Below are 17,383 nucleotides of genomic sequence, written 5' to 3' on the forward strand. Positions count from 1 at the left end.
CGTTACATCACACACCACCACAGGTATTCCCCTAACAGATGACAGCACCTGCTTGATGCCTCTTATGCCTACAGACTATTTGAATTAGGTCATCTGAGTGGGGATTACTGGTCTGGGAACTTTCTTTCTGATGAATTTGGAAGATTTACTGAAGCAAGGACCTGAAGATGAAAACTTCATTTCCCATCAGTGCACTTTAACATCCACGGCTGTAATGCCATTGTTTCTCACCAACTGAGTCAAGAATTTATGACTACAAAGTGAATCAGCTCCAAAAGGAAAGATAAAGGCTAGAAAACATTCTCTCTTGGTAAAGCAAATGAAGTGACTAAATTCTAATCACTCACTGGCCTAAAGCTTCAAGGAGGGGGAGGTGGACCAGGTTTCCTTCCACTGCCGTTCTCTTTGTCACCTCAGTGTTTTATAGGGGTATGCAGACATTCAAAAAGAGAGCTTTGCTGAATTCATAAAATTCAGTCTTAAAAAATAACTTGATAGCAGCTGAAATGAAAAGAACAAATAAAATGCAATTAATTCCACGGAAGCTTGAAATGATTATTTCTTCATTTTGCATTTGAGGATGTATATTGTGTGAGTTTGTCTTGTATTGTTCTACAGGTTTTCTAACTGGCACACCTTTCTTTATGAGTGGACTGTCCTTTCCTAAATGCTCTCATATGGAGGAACATGCTTCTGATAAGAAGAGCACTAGGGTGTCTTTACTTGACCTTTTATTTTTACTGATGTTTGGTCCTTGGAAATGAATGGGGTTTTTCAATTGAAATGTCTTACTATTGTTCCCACAGGATAAGCCACAGGCTCTTCTGCTCAGAGCTGTCACTAGTCAGCTATTCTCCTATCTGCCTTTAAGTAGTTGAATGTTCTGGTCTAAAAGTAGCACCTTCTATGTAGCCATGCTCTTAGCTGCCAGTGTCATCTTGAATCCAAACACCCTCCCGCAAGGGACCGCTGGTTCTGTAGTCAACTAAGGGGAAAAAAACGGTCCATCCATGCTTCCTGATTTAAAATATAAAGGTATATAAAGGTATGGTGTCCCTAAACGATTCTCTGCAGTTGAACACTACTTATCTTTGCCGTGTTTCTTCAACTCACTTGCAAGTCATTCATGCGTTACCTTCTTGTGAGAATTGCTTGGTTTGAAGATGATTTAAAAGGGTATGAGAATACTTTTGTGCCTCTGCTATAAGGATGCTTTTCAAATCCACACAAACCTCCTGCAAATGCAAAAGCATTCATCCTGTATTGTCCTAGGCTACAATATAAAAATGTATTCTGCTCCCAACCTCAAGAGCTGCTGAAACCGGGAGGGGCATCGTTTTTTCCTTATCTCCTTATCTCTTAACGGGGCCATCCATGTCTTGCCACATGACTCAGAGATGACTCCCTCCAGGAGCCATTTCTGTTTAAAGGGTAATCAAGGAACCACTGCATGACTCAGAACAATTTGAGCCTATTACAAGATGCTCTGCCCAGGGGGCAGGAGCTAAGCATCCCCAGCTGGATAGAATCTGAGTTTTGGGACACCACAAACAGTCTTTCCACTGGCTTCCTAGAAGAACGGCCACCCTCACCCACTGGTCTTCAGAGGACAAGAGCTACCAGATGGTTTCTACAGGATCACCACTTCAACAAGACCATTTCATCCGGACTGCTGCCACCACCCTAACTAGCAGGGTGACAGGTCGTATTCTGTCCGTGGTTTTTCTTTTGTATTATTGCATGTATTTGGTTTTTCCCCTTTTCCTAATAAATTGTATTTCTGACTTGGAGTCTTGCTGCCATGCTGGATTTCTTCAGACCGACTAGCTCCTGACACCAACAGCCAGAGTGGGCTGCCCCCAGAAAGCTGTCGAATCCAGGGTGCAGCTGTAGGGCACAGCTGCTCTATGGCACAGGTGGACTGCATTGGGGATAGGACTGCGCCGAGGGCAGGGACAAGGAACAGGGAGAGGTCTTCTGTATGTTTTCCAAAGGAGTTTCTTCCCTGGAGGGTCAGGGACAGAAAGACACTGACTCAAACGCATACATCAACTTAGAAATGGGGAGAGGTCCCAGAGGAGGATACAATCTTTAACACACTGGGAGCAACTGGGGGTGGACCACAAGGCGGGGAATACAATGTTTAAACCAATAGGGGACTACAGGGGAGGAGAATAACTTAAACAAACCAATGGGGTTTTGAAGACTATAAAATTGATAGGGAAGTTTCTAGAGAAAGGGGCAGGCTTGGGGAGGGATTGACATTCAGTGGGAGGAGGAAAAGGGAACAAAAGGGCAGGTCTTTGGGGAGATGGACAACTAGGGCAAAAACTAACACCACGGGGGGAAAGGAACAATCCATTAATAATAAAATATGCTACAACAGCACAAAACCGGAAGTATTATAAAACTGACTACTCAAACTGCATTGCAATCAAAAACACACACTGCAACAGCGACAGCATCTCTTGCTGCTTTTGCTTTCAAACCAGAAGAGGTGCCAACCAAAAAATTAGCAAACTTAAAAGTTAACTGGCTGCAGTTTTGATTTCCTTCTTAAATATATTACTGCTTGTCTAATTGGCTTAGCAGCATGTCTGTTCTTAGTGCCAAGCAGGGATTCACTTTGCCAGGCATGGAGGAAGCTTCTAGGAGCTTTTCACAAAAGATTCACTTCTGTGGCTGGCTTCTTCCCTCCCCACCAAAAACCAAGCCATGCAAAACCAACACCTTAACTAATCCCTAGTACTTAGTACGCATCCAATAATTCCTTTTAAACTATACTTTACATTTTTTACCAAATGCCCTGAAAAGAAATGGATCCATAATATTGATCAAAATAGTTCCAGTTCAATAGAAATATTGGGTCATGCAACTCTGGTTTACATCACTATTTTTTGTACAATCAACAGGAGCTTTTTTCGCCTCTAAAGAAATGTTTCCTGATGGTTTGGATCAGAAGATCCAGTATTGCCATGGTGAGATTTTTGTTTTGAAGGCCATAAGCTGTGCTCAGTGTTTTGGCTATATTCTTTGTTGTGCCTTGCATATATTTTGGATAGAAAGCCAGTAGAGATGATGTCCTTGCTGCAGTAGCCATGCTAAATAAGGCAGAGCGTCTGGCTGATGTACTGGAGCTGTAGACTCTCCACCAGTCTCCCAGGGCAGTGAGGATCTCTAAAGGAATATAATCTTGGCTATGCTCTGGAAGTTTTACAGAGAGAAAGAGCCTCATAGCTCTAATGATTTGTCTCCTGGAGTTCTGAAGAATATGTTGTAAAGAAGAAGGCTGCTGTCTTTCGCAACAATCTTCCGCGCATTCAAGAGGATCATTTAACTTCTTGTCTGAGAATGAAAGAAATATTAGTAGTAATTAGTTCTTTTTTCTCTGTCGGTGCATCACTGATTGAGTTTGGGTAGGTTACATTTTATTTCTTTTTTTTCTTTAAATATTACATCGTAAGGTGTTCCAAATTCCCAAATTCTGCTTCACTTTATTTTGTAGGCCAGACTGGTTCATCTTGTCTCGGCTGTATTATTGCAGACCATATCTGAATGAATTTTTTTTTTTTTTCATTTTGAACATTATTAGATTTAAACTGTATGAACAGAACACTTGATTTATCATTATTTTAGCAGTTTGGAAGGAAATAGAGAATTTTTAAGAAAATGACGCAACTCCACTTGTGGTTTTCAATGGAAGAGAAGAATAACAATGTCCTACATTCACAGCATTGTTTGCAGTAATATTGCAGCTAGTTTCCAGCAACTTAGGTCAGGTTCTGGAAGCAGGCACCCATGATAGTATAGAAGTCTAAGCAGTTTCATTTTGGCGGCTTTTCTTGAAAAATAGCTAATATGTCTCAACGTTGTGCTGAATCTTGTTGTACAGACTCTTCTTTTGAGGTCTGAACTCCTTGCTGGACTACTGTATCTCAGAATCAGCTACAGTAAACCTGTGTTTCCTTATAGCTTTAAGAATTTGGTTCTAATCTATAAAAGCAAGAAAAGGTTGCCATATTAATACAAGAGAAAGAAAATGTTAGGAAAGCAGTTAATGGCATGGGGATTTTTCCTACAAATTGGAGCAGAGATTTAGTTGTTTGATGGGGTTTTTTGCTTCTCAATGGAATTTTAGAAGTGGTTGGGAAAGAAAGTGTGGATTTTTCCAGGTTTGCCTTTAAAGAAGAATAACAGGGGAAACTGTTAAGAATAACAGGGGAAACTGAAAAGAATTAATCCAGAACTCTATGCCTTTCATACAGAGTTTCAGAAGTGAAAAGCAGGAAGAGACAGCCCAGACAAGATGATTGAATAGAATGAATTCAAAATAGCTTTCTTTTCCCTCTGAATTCCAGCTCTAAACCTTATTAATATTAAGGTATTAATAGGAAATACATCTGTCCTAGGGTGACGTTATGATGCTTGTATCCCCATTCATGTGTTCTGTGAATGTTGGATATTATGTTCTGTACCTTTAAGACTGGCTCTGAAGAGGGAATGTTTTGTTTTGGTTTTCTTATCAACCTGGCGGGACACAGAGACTGCAGCTTTTGCTTTTTCTGCTTTTGCTTTTGGCTTTGCTCTCTCTCACTCTTGCTTGCTTCGCTTCTGCTTGCTTTTGCTCATTAGCTAGTTTAGCTAAACTGTCCAAATTTCTTCCTGGACCGTTTCTCCTTCAGGTCTTCCTGACCATTTTGAACCTGCTCCGGACTGGGACCTGGGAAACACCGAGAGTTTGCACCTTGTGGCCTGCAGCAGCTGGCCCACTGCCGGAGGGACTGAGAACAAAGTGACCACCCCCCCAAGAGAGACTTTCTGAATTTGTCATCTTTTTCAGAGTGCTGTCATCCAGAATTGTTCCTTTTGCGTGCTGGGGGGTGCTGTGCCTATTAAATGAACAGGTTCGTTCCACTTCTCTCTGAGGAATCCTTCCCGAACCAGTTGGGGGGAGGGGCCCTAATTTGGAAATTCTCCTCCAAATTTGCCCTAAACCAGGACAACATCGCAATCTCTAAGATTTAAAAATGGACGATGAAGTTTTCTATCCAGTAAAGTGTAAGGCTTCACATTTTAATCTGATTTGCATTTTGGTGAAAGCCGGGCATCCTTTGCAATTTACCAGATAACAAGGGATTTAGAACAGTAAGTATGCAAGTAATCTTTTGGACCCTTCATCTCCCTTCTTATGACAATGAATACATTTATTAAGCTTGTTGTCCTGGTATGTTTTTATTCCATCAGGGGATTTGATCATACAAATGTCTAGTCATTCTTTCCTTGTTTTCAACCACTCTAAGAGCATTAATCAGAACTATTCAGTAGTTCTTGATCTGCAACAGTGACAAGCACTAGACTGGTAAGAGTCAGTGGGCATCAGCAGATCCCCTATGACAGCACGTGGCGGGCTGTTCTGGCAGGACTGAAGTTTGAGGGGCTCGAATTCTGTGAAATAGAACATTCGAGGGATGGGAAACATGGAAACAGATTCTGAGCTTTCAACCCAACACATGAAGAAGTAATAAGGCAGGTAATTTTCTGTGGAAATTTCTTTAGCCCCAGTGTTGTGGATGATGATCACTCTTCCTACCTCCTTTGGCCAGCTACCAGTTTTCCCCTCCATTACTCTGCTTATGGACAGAAAACCAGAAGAAGGGATTTTTGACCAAAACACCTATCAGGACCTTAGAGTGTTTTTTGCTCCAAAATGTTTCAAGGCAGATAGGGAAACAATTCCATTTTCGAGAGTGTGTTGAGAAGACAAGGTTGAAAGTTAAAAACCATGGGTTCTTTTTCTATATATGTTACTGATTGTGCTTATTATCTTAGTCATGTTATATATATATATATTTGGTAGGGTTTGTTCTTTTTTTTATTTTTCTTGGGTTTTTTTTCCTTCTTTTTTTTTTTTTTTTTTTTGATTCATCCTTGAGATAAAAGGCCAAAAGTACAGAAAAGTTCTGTACGGTTAAAACACTTTTGAGATGCCTCATGCTGAAAAACTTGTAGCTACTGCTAAGGCCCATTGGCCAATTCCTGCTTCATTTCTGAGAAGGCCCATTGGCCAATTCCTGCTTCATTTCTGAGAAGCTATAAAATTCCCATCTGTATTTTAGTTCTAACAATTTGTTGTTATGGTGGAGATGCAAATTAAGAACAACCATTTTTGAATCTGTAGGGATGTATTTACCATTTTGTAGCTGCCTTTTCAGTTTCTGAGCCACTATTGAAAAAAAGGAGAAGTATCTACACTGTTTTCAACCTGTAGACCATCCACTACTGTCCACATGCTCAGATTCAAAGGCAAACAAGCCTGTCTGGCCTCATTGGGAGGAATTATTTGCATTCAAAATACTAGACTAGTATTTGATTTCCACCAGCAGAGTCCATTGGGCAGCTCCTGTCATCTGCATTTCAATATTTAATCCTCCTCTATGTTTACTGTGCAAAGCTCTTTCAGAATGATGGTGTGCCCACTGTCTCACCAGCTGTGACGTTTGCAGCGAGTCTCCCACGGAAAGGAGCTGTAAAAAAGGCAAGCCAGGGCAGTGATTTCTGTTGCTCAATACCCACAAATCAAAGCTATTTAGTCTAATTTAAGGCTGAAAAAGAATTCAAAATGCCTTCAAAGGATTCAAAAAATCATCAGACAATACTGCAGTTCAGTATTCAGGACAAGAGCATATCCCACAGTGTGGTGGTTTGACAGGAAATGTGTTTTCTGGGATGCTGTGGTTAGGCCAATGGATGTTCAGATTTTAATATTGGCACCTAAGGTGGCCATTGGGACATTGGATGCACCTCTGAGAACACAGGGTTAAAAGCAGGGCTCTCCCCTGGGAGGCTCTCTTGGGTTCCGGTCAGGGAAAGGTTCAGATCTCCCCTGCCTGGCTGCGGGCTGGGCGGGGCAGGGGAAGCCACCCAGCCCGGTGAGGTAGGCTGGGTCCCTGGCCAGAAGGGAGGTGAAGGCCCCTGCAGGATGGAAGGGTGGAGGAGCACTGAGAGGCATTGGGCAGCCCCCCCCCCCCCCCCCCCCACCGCAGGAGAGACAGAGAGAGAGCTGGTGCCTGTTCTTGGCCGGCCGAGAAGGAGAAGAGGGGAGTGCAAGAAGGGGCCTGGCAGGGCAGCCATGGGAGTTCTGGACAGACAGAGCCTCAGATTTTTAACCCTTTTCTTGGATGATGGAAACCTTACAAATGTTAATCCTCCTGGAGTTGAATGAGAAGAGAGATATAGAGGAGATAAGAGGAAATGGGCCACGAGAGAAATAGAGAAGAACGCAGGTGGAAGAGATGATGGAGTAGCTTATGCTGGACTCTTTGTGTGTAGCCATGGACAGAGCCATGTTTCCTTGTGATACAGGGACTGCATTCTAGGGGGAGGCAATGCCTCAGGACCAAGAGGGTTCGGTGTGGGTACCCCTCGGCCCCAGGGGGTGAAAAATATGGGGGGGACAGATGTCCCAAAATTGAGACTGTGCCTTTTTGCAGTGGGATGAAGCATCCTTAAAAGTCGACCCTAGAAGCAGCTCTGGTCTGTGTTCAGTGGTGAGAGCACTGGACATGAAAGGAATAGGTCACCACTGGCACAAGAAGGACTCCTTGTCCTCTTGATGAACTGAGGATTGAGTATTCTGAAGGGTGGTGCTGGACCGAGAGTCGATGATTTGGGGGATGTATTGTATTGGGAATTTGGGGAGGAGGAGGAGGAGATGTATTTGTGAAGTTTTCATTTTCCTTGTGTGTTTTTTTTTTTTTTTTTTTTTCCTTTCCCTTGTAGTTTAGTTAATAATTTTTTTTTTCCCTAAGTGGGAGCCTGCTTTGCTTATTCCTGGTCACATCTCACAGCAGAAACCAGGGAGAGAGTATACCCATGGGGGCACTGGCATTGTCCCAGTGTCAAGCCATGACACACAGGCTGAGAGAATGAGGGCTGTTTAGCCTGGTGAAGAGAAGGTTGCATGGAGACCTCACAACACCTTCCAATATCTGAAGGGAAGCAGGAGAGGGACTCTTCATTAGGAACTCTGGAGACAGGACAATGGGCAATGGCTTCAAAATGAAAGAGGGCAGGTTGAAATTAGATACTCGGAAGAAATTCTTCCCTGTGAGGGTGGTGAAGCACTGGCACAGACAGCCTGGAGAAGTTATGGACACCCCAACCTGGTGTTCAAGGCCAGGCTGGATGGGGCTCTGAGCAACCTGAGCAAGTAAAAGGTGTCCCCGCCCATGTCAGAGAACTAGATGGCCTTTAAGGTCTTTGTCTACCCCGGCCATTCTATGATCCTGTGATTCTGCTGTGGTAGCGTTCAGGATGGAGCGCGTTCTGCATGTTGGCCATTTCCAATACACCATTGGTTCCAGGTGCCTTACACTAGCTTGCTCCCTGAAAATTCGGTCAGAATGAAGAACATCTCTATATATATTAGACACATAAATGAAGAAATGGGTTTGCACATTTGTCCACTAAGTTGTGGATGAGATTGCTGTGAAGTTTCATTTGGTTTTCTTGTTTGCTCATGAGGCCGACGGTCCTTGTGTCAGCTGCCTCAAAGGCAGCATTTGCCTCCTCCTCCTCCCTTCTCCCTCCTCCCTCTTTCAATTTCTTTCCCTTGACAATTTAATGTCGTTTTCCCTTTCATACCTGAAAATCCCTGCATGCTTCTGGGCTTTCTCCTTTTTCATGCAGATCTTCTTCCACCCCTGACAATCCATACTTTTCATACCATAAGGGCCTGCTTGCAGGCATAAAAGACTTTGATTCCTTATTATATCTATGGGAATTTAATTAATAGCTTCATGCCTTTTCATAGAAAGAGTAGGGAATTGATAGCTTGTTCCCTGAAGTACAGAAGGAAGAGAATGAAACATGAATCATGTGGAGTGGAAAAGTTGCTCTCTATTTTCTTCCAAGAACTACCCCAAAAGATACAGGGGGTGATGAAGCCTGGCTAGATGAGTTTCCCTTCTAATGGAAGGAAACAACCACGCCACTTCATACAAGTCAGTCCTATAGAAGAGAGAAATTCACTTCTGGGAACATTGCAGGATTTGAATGCAGAGTCACACTCATCCTTTGTTGCTTTGTTGTCTGCTTGGCATGGAACACGCTGCTTTGAAGAGGGAAGTGACTAACAGACAGTCCACTTTACAAACACATATGCTTCCCTCTTCTTCTGAGACCTCAGCACAGAGCCCTCTTTGGCATGGTACTTCAAGGTAAGAAGGAGCGGGCAGAGGGCACTGCGAACAGACAGCAGTTTGCAGGTTGTATAGGAAAGAGGACTGCCCCTTGAATGTGGTGCAAATACAAACTTCCACCAGTTTCAGGGGTACACTTCAGCCAAGCTTGTTGTCCTGGCACATTTTTTCTCTGTGAAACGCTTTGCGGTATGATCTGGACGACAAGAGATGCAGAATACGGGGCTACGTAGTGCTGAGAAGGTAAGTGTCTGGCCCCAGTGTCTTTTGGCAGAAGCAGTGCACTAGAGCCGTTGGCTGCTGCCACAATGATCTGTGTGAGAAACAGATGCCTAATCCCCTCCGGGAGAGTAAAAGCAGGATTGGTTACAAGAGTCGAAGAGCACTGGGCTGGTGGCTGCCGCATACCAGCTGTAAAAGGAGCATGACTCCTACTGGCCTACCAACCAAACTCATGGTGGCAGTGGTAAAGATTAAAGTTCAGTGAGAGCTATTTGTGCTGCTACCTATGGCCCTTCTGTGGAAACAAATGTGCCTACCTTTAGGTTCCGAGATCCAGAGAACACAATGGTAGTTGCAGCGGAAAAGGGAAGGACGGAGCGCACTGGTGAGTTTGATGTGGCTTACACAGGGCAGGCAGAAGGTGCAGCCCAAGTCTCGCTTTTATTTCTAGAGCCTTTTTCTACGCAAACAGCTGCTGGATGTTTGCAACAAAGATGTGAGTGTGAAAAAGTGAGGGCAGGTCTATGTGGGAAAGAAGATACAAAGCATTGTGCGCAGTTTAAAAGCTGTTTAGAAAAAAAAGGAGTTACTTTGAGAACATCTTCTGTCTTGACACTTCCACCTGTGTGATCTTTAGCTGCTTTGGACATGTCCACAATGAAAGAATGTGAAAATATTTGCGCTGCCAATGTCAGGTTGCACAGGAAAGAGGGTAGGTTGGCAAATGCCTTCTGTCCTGGCACATCTGTCAGTCAGAAGTGCAGCTGAAAACGCTTGGCTGTAGCGATAGTCTCTGTCACTTTGAGAGAATGTGCTGATGCACGTATATATATCATTGAGAAAGTCCGTGAGAATCGCTAGTATGTTTCGTTTGGTTGACAGACTGCAAAGGGAGCGTTATGGCCAGCACTGCCTTTTTGTTGTAGGACTTTTTCTTTGAGAGCAGCCGCTGGACATTTTGAAGCGGTTTGGGATCTTCAAGTGTTAGAGTGCAAGATGGTACCTAGATCTTGAGGGAAAGCGCATATCTCCAGGAAGCTGAATGCAGTTCAGTGGGTGCAAGTTACATGTTGAGCAGCTGATGGCCCAGAAAACTTTCTAAAATGAAGAGGCCATGCTGCAATTGCCTTTTATTTTGAAGCTTCTAAACTGTGCAGCCAACAATGAAATGATTCTTTTTCCTTCTCTGCTACATGCAGGATCCCATTCTGTCAGTACCCGAGAGCCAGGATCCACAGTGGAGCTCTTGTCCCTACACTGCTCCCACACGAACGGGGCTGGGCTAGAAAAGTGCTTGTCTTTTTCCTGGGCACTGTCAGCGCTCTTCTAAATAACCACACCACAGCATTGTCAACTCACAAAACCAGGACACGCACCGAGCCCAGCTCACAACCACCCCCAGGACCCAGCCAAGTCAGAAACGTCCCTGCTCTCCAATCAACTGTGTCAGGACAAAAGGATTTCACCGATCTTCCCCTTCCAAGTGGATACTCTTCTTTGCCCCACACTCAAAGGCCGACACCAGATCTTCTGCCCTAACAAACTTTTTCTCTCTCACAGAGCCTGGTAACAAACTTGAAAATGTCGGCCGAGCTCGCAAAACTGTTGGTGGAGAAAGCTCTTTGCTGCCTACAATTTCAATTGCACCCATCAAACTATAAACATGCACCCTGCTATCGCCACTTTCCTTCTCAGCTCTAGGTACCACCGTAAGCCTTCAATCTCTCAGAGTCAGGATCCAAATGGGATGGCACCAGGGACTGCTCACACAGTCCCTAAAGCTACAAGGGACAAAAACCTGTCCTGCAGAGGCCTGGCCTGGCCTCTGCATTCCCACTGACAGTTCAACAACTCTAACCCAGAGAACTGCCTATTGGGAAAAGCCTTTCAATTCACTGAGACCACCCAAAGTGGCCACCCAAACTTTGCCAAAGGGAGGAGGAACTAGAAGCCCATCTCAAAAGAAATGGCATCCCCTCCTCCAAAATCCAAAGCATCCAGGGCCTGATCCTCTACAAAGGTGTCAGACCACTGCTATTGGGCATTACCTGTGCGGGGCACTAGCTAGGCTGCACACCAAGACCCAGCGCAGCTCTTTACCTTGTCCAAAAGAAGTGTGCTGGCAGAATTTCAAGAAGGCTGCCTTGAGAAAGTGGAAAACACAGGCCAAATGGATTCTTTCAGGAAGGAGACTGCCTTCCAAAGATGGATACCGACTCCATGATTGTACAAATTGAGTCAGTGCTTCCAAACCAAATATGCCAGGATAGAAAGTTGCTGCCGCCCTTAAGCTGCACGACACAGCTTCTTATCTGCACCTCCAACACTGGGGCTAAGTTCTTTCCTTCCCATGAGAAAGCATTGCTGTTCTCCTTCAGGAACTTACAGAGCAAAAGTTGCATACCACGTCCGGTACTGACTCTGTCCAACAATGGCTCCTACACAGAAAGGACCAGGACAGAAATGTCTTGCTGTACTATACCTTCCCACGATACCTTATCATCAGCCCTACCAACATTGCCACCGTATCTTTTACTTCCCAAGCAAGGAAAGGCACTCCAAGTCACTTGGCTTTGCCTTGCCTCCAGTACCATGCCTAGTTTTCCTAGCCTACCCTACCCTAGCTTTGCTTGCTTGCCTATGTCTGCCTTGCCTAGCCCTTCAAATAACTTCCTGGCTTTGCTTTGCCTTGTCTACCACTCTTTGCCTTGCCTTCCATGCAGGTAAGGCAAGGCAAAGCAAGTGTAGGCAATTGTAGGCAAGTCAAGGGACAGGTTGGCAAGACTGAAGCCGTGAGGGGAAAGCAAATGGAGTGGTAGGTGAGACAAGTCCCAGAAGTTAGAGGCAAGGCTGGGCATAGGAGGTGATGGTAACCGGAAGGGCTAGGCAAGGCCAAGCCCTGTAGGAAAACTGCAGGCAGGTCAAATGTGAGGCATGGGTATGCAAGGGAATGCAAAGCAATGGAGAATTAGCAGGGCATGGCAAGGAAACTGGTTGGTTGCCCAAAGCAAGGCAAGTGGCAGGTCCATTCAAAGACTGCTGGTACACAAAAGCGGCCCGGACCGACCGCTCTGTCCAGCCTTGATCTTGCATGGGTCATGTTTAATCTGCACCTAAGACACTTGAGTTGCCTGCTTTCCTTTGTATGCAAAAGAACTGTCATTCTGCCCCTGAAGCCCAAGGGTGAAAGATGAACTTTGTGTCCAAAATTCAAGACATGTAAGCATAGATGTCAGAAGAAAGCTGTCAGGACAGATAGGTGTGCTTGCACGTGGCCTCCTCCAGGCTTCCTCTCACAAGCTCCTGAAACGCTGGGGCCTTGAGAAAAAAAAGCCAGTGGAAGCCTGGAGAATCCTAGGAGAAGCAGGCAGGGCAATGCATGTGGAAGAGATTCCACAAAAAGAGAGGTGGTGAATTCCAGGTGGGGGACTGATGAGCAAGGTAATGCAAGGCAAGGAAGGGGTTCAAGGACAAGGCCAGACAAGTGGTGGCTTTGCCAGGCAACACAAAAGAGAGGGAGACAAGGCAATAAGAGTCCTAGAAGGAGAAGGAAATGAAAGATTGGAGCTGGACAAATGGGAAGGAAAAGAAGGATAGGTGAGCAAGTCAATACAAGGCACTGGCTTGGTATGAAGGGCAAGGGAAGGACATGCATGGGTCAGGAAGGCAAGGGAAAAGAAAGGAATTGTCAGCAATGACAAGAAATGCAAGATTGGGTAGGAAAGGCAAGGCAATGTGGGGGAGGGATAGGCAACACAATGGGTATCTTAACAGGAAATGTCCATGCACAGCAAGGCCGAAGGAGAAGTGGTAGAGAGGTCAAGGTGGGAAATAGGTGAGTGTGTGCAGCCAAGAAAGAAAGAAAGAAAGTGCGTAGCTCTCGTGTGTGTGTGTGTGTCTGTGTGTGTGTGTGTGTCTGTGTGAAGTTTGCAGGATGTAAAGCAAAGAAAGGTGTCTCTTGATTGTGGAGTGAATGGATGTTTTCGAACGTAAGTGGCAAGGTCCAAGCAACCTTTTCATCCTGGTACATCTGTGTCTGTGAGACATAGTCAGAAACGTCTCCTTTTAGATTCAGACTGCAAGCAGGACATAGAATGTGACTGTGTGAATAGCTGAGCAGGAAAGCACATCACATCAGCATGTTTCAACAGAAGCAGTTAGTGCGAGAAGGAGATGGACGTGTGGGACTCCAGCAATATGGCAATGCACTCAGCTGAGAAGCAAAGTGCAATGCCTCGGTGTATGCTCTGAAAATAAAAGGCTGCAAGGAAAAAGCAAGATTTCACAGGCCAGTGAAATCTTTCTGTCCTGGCACACTGAGCTGTTTGAAGGTGAACCGCTGTTTGGTTTCACTAAGGACTCGGAGACATGGAGAGGATGTGCTTGTCCATGTAGCTGAGAAGGAAAGTGAGAATCACCGGTACGTTTGGCAGAGTTTGTAGGCTGCGAGGAGAAGGTGACGGCCAGGCCTGGCTTTTGGCTGTGGCACTTGTTGCAAGGAAGAAGCTGCTGGATGGTTAAGCTTTTGGGGATCTGCAAGAGTGAAAGACTACGCTGGTACCTCATAAAACTAATGCTTGTTGATCATCTGGCTGAATCTATGACATAAACCAGAAGTGAAATTTCCCCCCATTTCCCTCAGTTTTTTCACCTTTTCATCCAACAGCCTGGGCCTTTTTCAAGCTGCTGTCAAACGCCTTGCCTTGGAAGCTAGAAGTATCTCAGTTCACCTGCTAAGAAACACAGAAAAGAGCTCAAGTCAATTTCAGAATTGCCCTGAGCAGAGCTGGTGTTTCGGTACCGTAAATTTCCATTGCGAATATGTGCAAAAATCACCATTTTATTAGGCAAAGATTTGAAATACACTAGCAGCTTCATCTTCTTGTCGCTGCAGTCCTTGGAAGTTTTGCTATTTACTGAAACAGGAAACAGGTCAAACACGAGAAGCTTAAGAATCCAAGCTCACTGCCATTGTACAAATAGCACAAACTTGATGAATTCAAGTTACCATTGTAACATACAGAATGGCTCTAGTCAAGCAAATGGATGTGTCGTCCTTCACGGGGGCAGAAAACCTTTCTACCACGTGAACTCTGGGAGTAATCCATCATGCCTCAGTGTGCTGTGGCTGGTCAGAGAGCTACACGATGGGTCTCTTTGCCTATGGCACTCTCAGGGCTCAAAGCTGCACATAAACTCCCTCTCCTTACAGACACGCTAGTAAAGCCCACCGAAAATGCCGTTCTCCAGACAGCTTACTGAAACCAGCTAGGAGTTCCCAGCATCACGCTGGGCACTTCTGTCCACAGATGGCTTTGCTTTTAATGAACCAGAACAGAGCTGCGTTTTTCTAGTCTTTAGCTCTACTAAGGTATTTGATGTAACATGGTGTGAAAAAATCTGTTTCGACAATGATAATAACAGAGGGGATAATGTACCTTTTGCTGCTCCATTCTTCTTTTGCTGCTCCATTTTGCTTGCTTTGTTATTGCTTTCTGTCAAAGAAACGCCAGCAAAATCCCTCATCAAGTCCTGCTGTGAAGACAGACTGCCAGAAAGGTAGAGAAACTTTGAACCTTTTCAAGACCCTTGTAGCACATGTCTTGGTCAATTTGTATGCAGATCCCTTCTCCAGCAGGACTTTTTTGCACCGTTAGCGCACATTGAACTGAATCCAGTACAAAAGCAGTGAATAGAGGAACTTTTCTTTTCATTGGAATGGTGATAAAAATGCATATCAAATAAAAGCATTTTAGAGCAGCAGGAAGATTTTCTATGTAGCTAGCAAATCATAAAAAGATGCATATTTACCGGTGGGGTTCCTCTGGGAATTTCAAAGAATTCCAGACAGAAAACACAGCTTAGTAAACTGCAAATCTAAATCACAGTATCTAGAAAGGTGACATGAAAAAGAGCAAGAGGAAGAAAACCAAAAAGAAAACCAAAGGAAGCCAGAAATAAGGCACAACCTCTCTTCCTTCTCCGCTTACTACAGTACCTTAGAAGTACCTACGAGTGTCCTAACAGTCACATAAGTAGAAAACTGTGCCAAGAACAATTGTGGAAACTGGAAAACCATGCTATCCCAACAGAAACATAGGGTTTGCTTTCACGACGATTAAATCTGCATGCAATGCGTACGGTAAGGGTATGTTTTGTATATTCAAAAAGAATTCAAAAATATTTCCAAATTGAAGGGGCTGCTTTTTATTTCTTTTGAATTACTTGGCTAAATATGGTGCACGTTAAAATACTGCAGAGATGTGGTTCATTTTGTGTGCTTAAGAAAGTCAAGTATTGGAGAGTGTTTTTGTTACTTCTTTAGAAGGTTAGAATATGCGTAAAAGATGCTAGCTGGGGACTTACAATTAATGAATTATTTACTGTCACTAGGTCAAATGACATTAGCTTTCAAAAAGGAAAAGTAGTCTTATTCCACGTGCCAATTTTAAAGCAGATTAATAAGCCTTCAGCAGAATATGGATATGAAGAGGGATATGACATGAAAGGGTAAGCAACACTGGTGACAGCAAAAGGCTTACCTGCTTCACACAAATACAGGAGATAAACTACTATTTTTACACAAACATTGCTATCCAGAGCTTTCCTTGAAAAGTTTCAATGCCAATCATGACAGTAAAATTCGGAGTGACAGTAAAATTCACTCTATCATGAATAAAATTTACTCAATCATGACAGCAAAATTTGCTCAATGATGAGTAAAATTCTTCGTGTAAGCGAAGTACCTTAAGCAAAGGGTAGCTCAAGCATAACTGGCATTTGATGTCAACAAAGGCAACTTGGCCTGCACGTGTCACATCTACTGCATTAAAAAGCTTACTCTGTCTCAGATTCCTTTTGAGGGATACCAACGCAAGCCGTTAAACTGCATGAAAATGATGACTTAAAGGAGGACATATTAGAAGAATGGAATAATGGTTAATGTTCTTTTCCTTCCAACTGCTTTCTTTGCCCTTCTAAATTTTTTAAGTCCTTCCTGGTATCACCGTGATAGCAGTGCAGCAAGTGTTTGGTTGTAAGCTGTCCATATTGCCAGCTTCTGGACTGCCTTCAGAAAACTTCCCACTGGTTTTGGATAGAAATCACAAGCAGTAGAGATGACAAAGACTGCAGAAACCTTCTCATCTCCTTCTAGAGCAGGAGCGTGTCTTTGACCCACTCTTAACTAGACAACTTTCATCAGTCATGAGAGAGTCTCATGTTCAAGAGCTAAGCAATGACAGCTGTAAATGACAAAAAGCACACTGATATTTTCTTGGGACTCCAGCAGAGAGCAATGAAGGAGCTTGAATTCACCTTCTTGGAAAGTTTGAAAATGCACATGAAGTTTAGGAGAGGAGCTAAGCCATGGTAACTTTTGTTGAGTATGTCTGCGTAGACAGAGTTTCCATCACCGCAGAAGGAATGTCATTTAACCCACATAATCATCTCTAGCTGCTAAGCTGCGCTTACTGCAGATTATCCGCAACATATTTTACAGGGTGAGCTTTTATGTGTAATCCCTGAGTAACATTCCAGAGAGAAGTATTTTGGAGGGGGGGAAAGCCCAACTCTTAACTTTTTCAAATAATGGTTACATTTGAAAGTCAAAAAAGATGTAAAACCTTTCTTTCCTAGGCGTATTACCAGCACAAACTGTACCAGAATTTACGACGCTTTTATTATGGCAGCATAACTCTACCGTGGACGCTCTGGCTCTGGACTATTCCTTAAGAAACAAAGTCCCCGAGAGAAATAAAACAAAATTAGCCAAAAATATTGGGCTGGATGATTTCAAAGGCTATGTACTAAAGGCCAAACACTTGTAATAATAGTAAAGAGTGGACTAAAAGTTAAAGCATTACTCAGTTCAAAGATATCTTGTTCTCACAGAAGACTGTAAAAAACCTCTCTTTTTCTGGGTCTGTTTTGTGCATTTAGATGTACCTTCTACTCCTTTC

Source organism: Molothrus ater, unplaced genomic scaffold (genome assembly GCF_012460135.2).
Source record: "Molothrus ater isolate BHLD 08-10-18 breed brown headed cowbird unplaced genomic scaffold, BPBGC_Mater_1.1 matUn_MA500, whole genome shotgun sequence".
NCBI lineage: Eukaryota > Metazoa > Chordata > Aves > Passeriformes > Icteridae > Molothrus > Molothrus ater.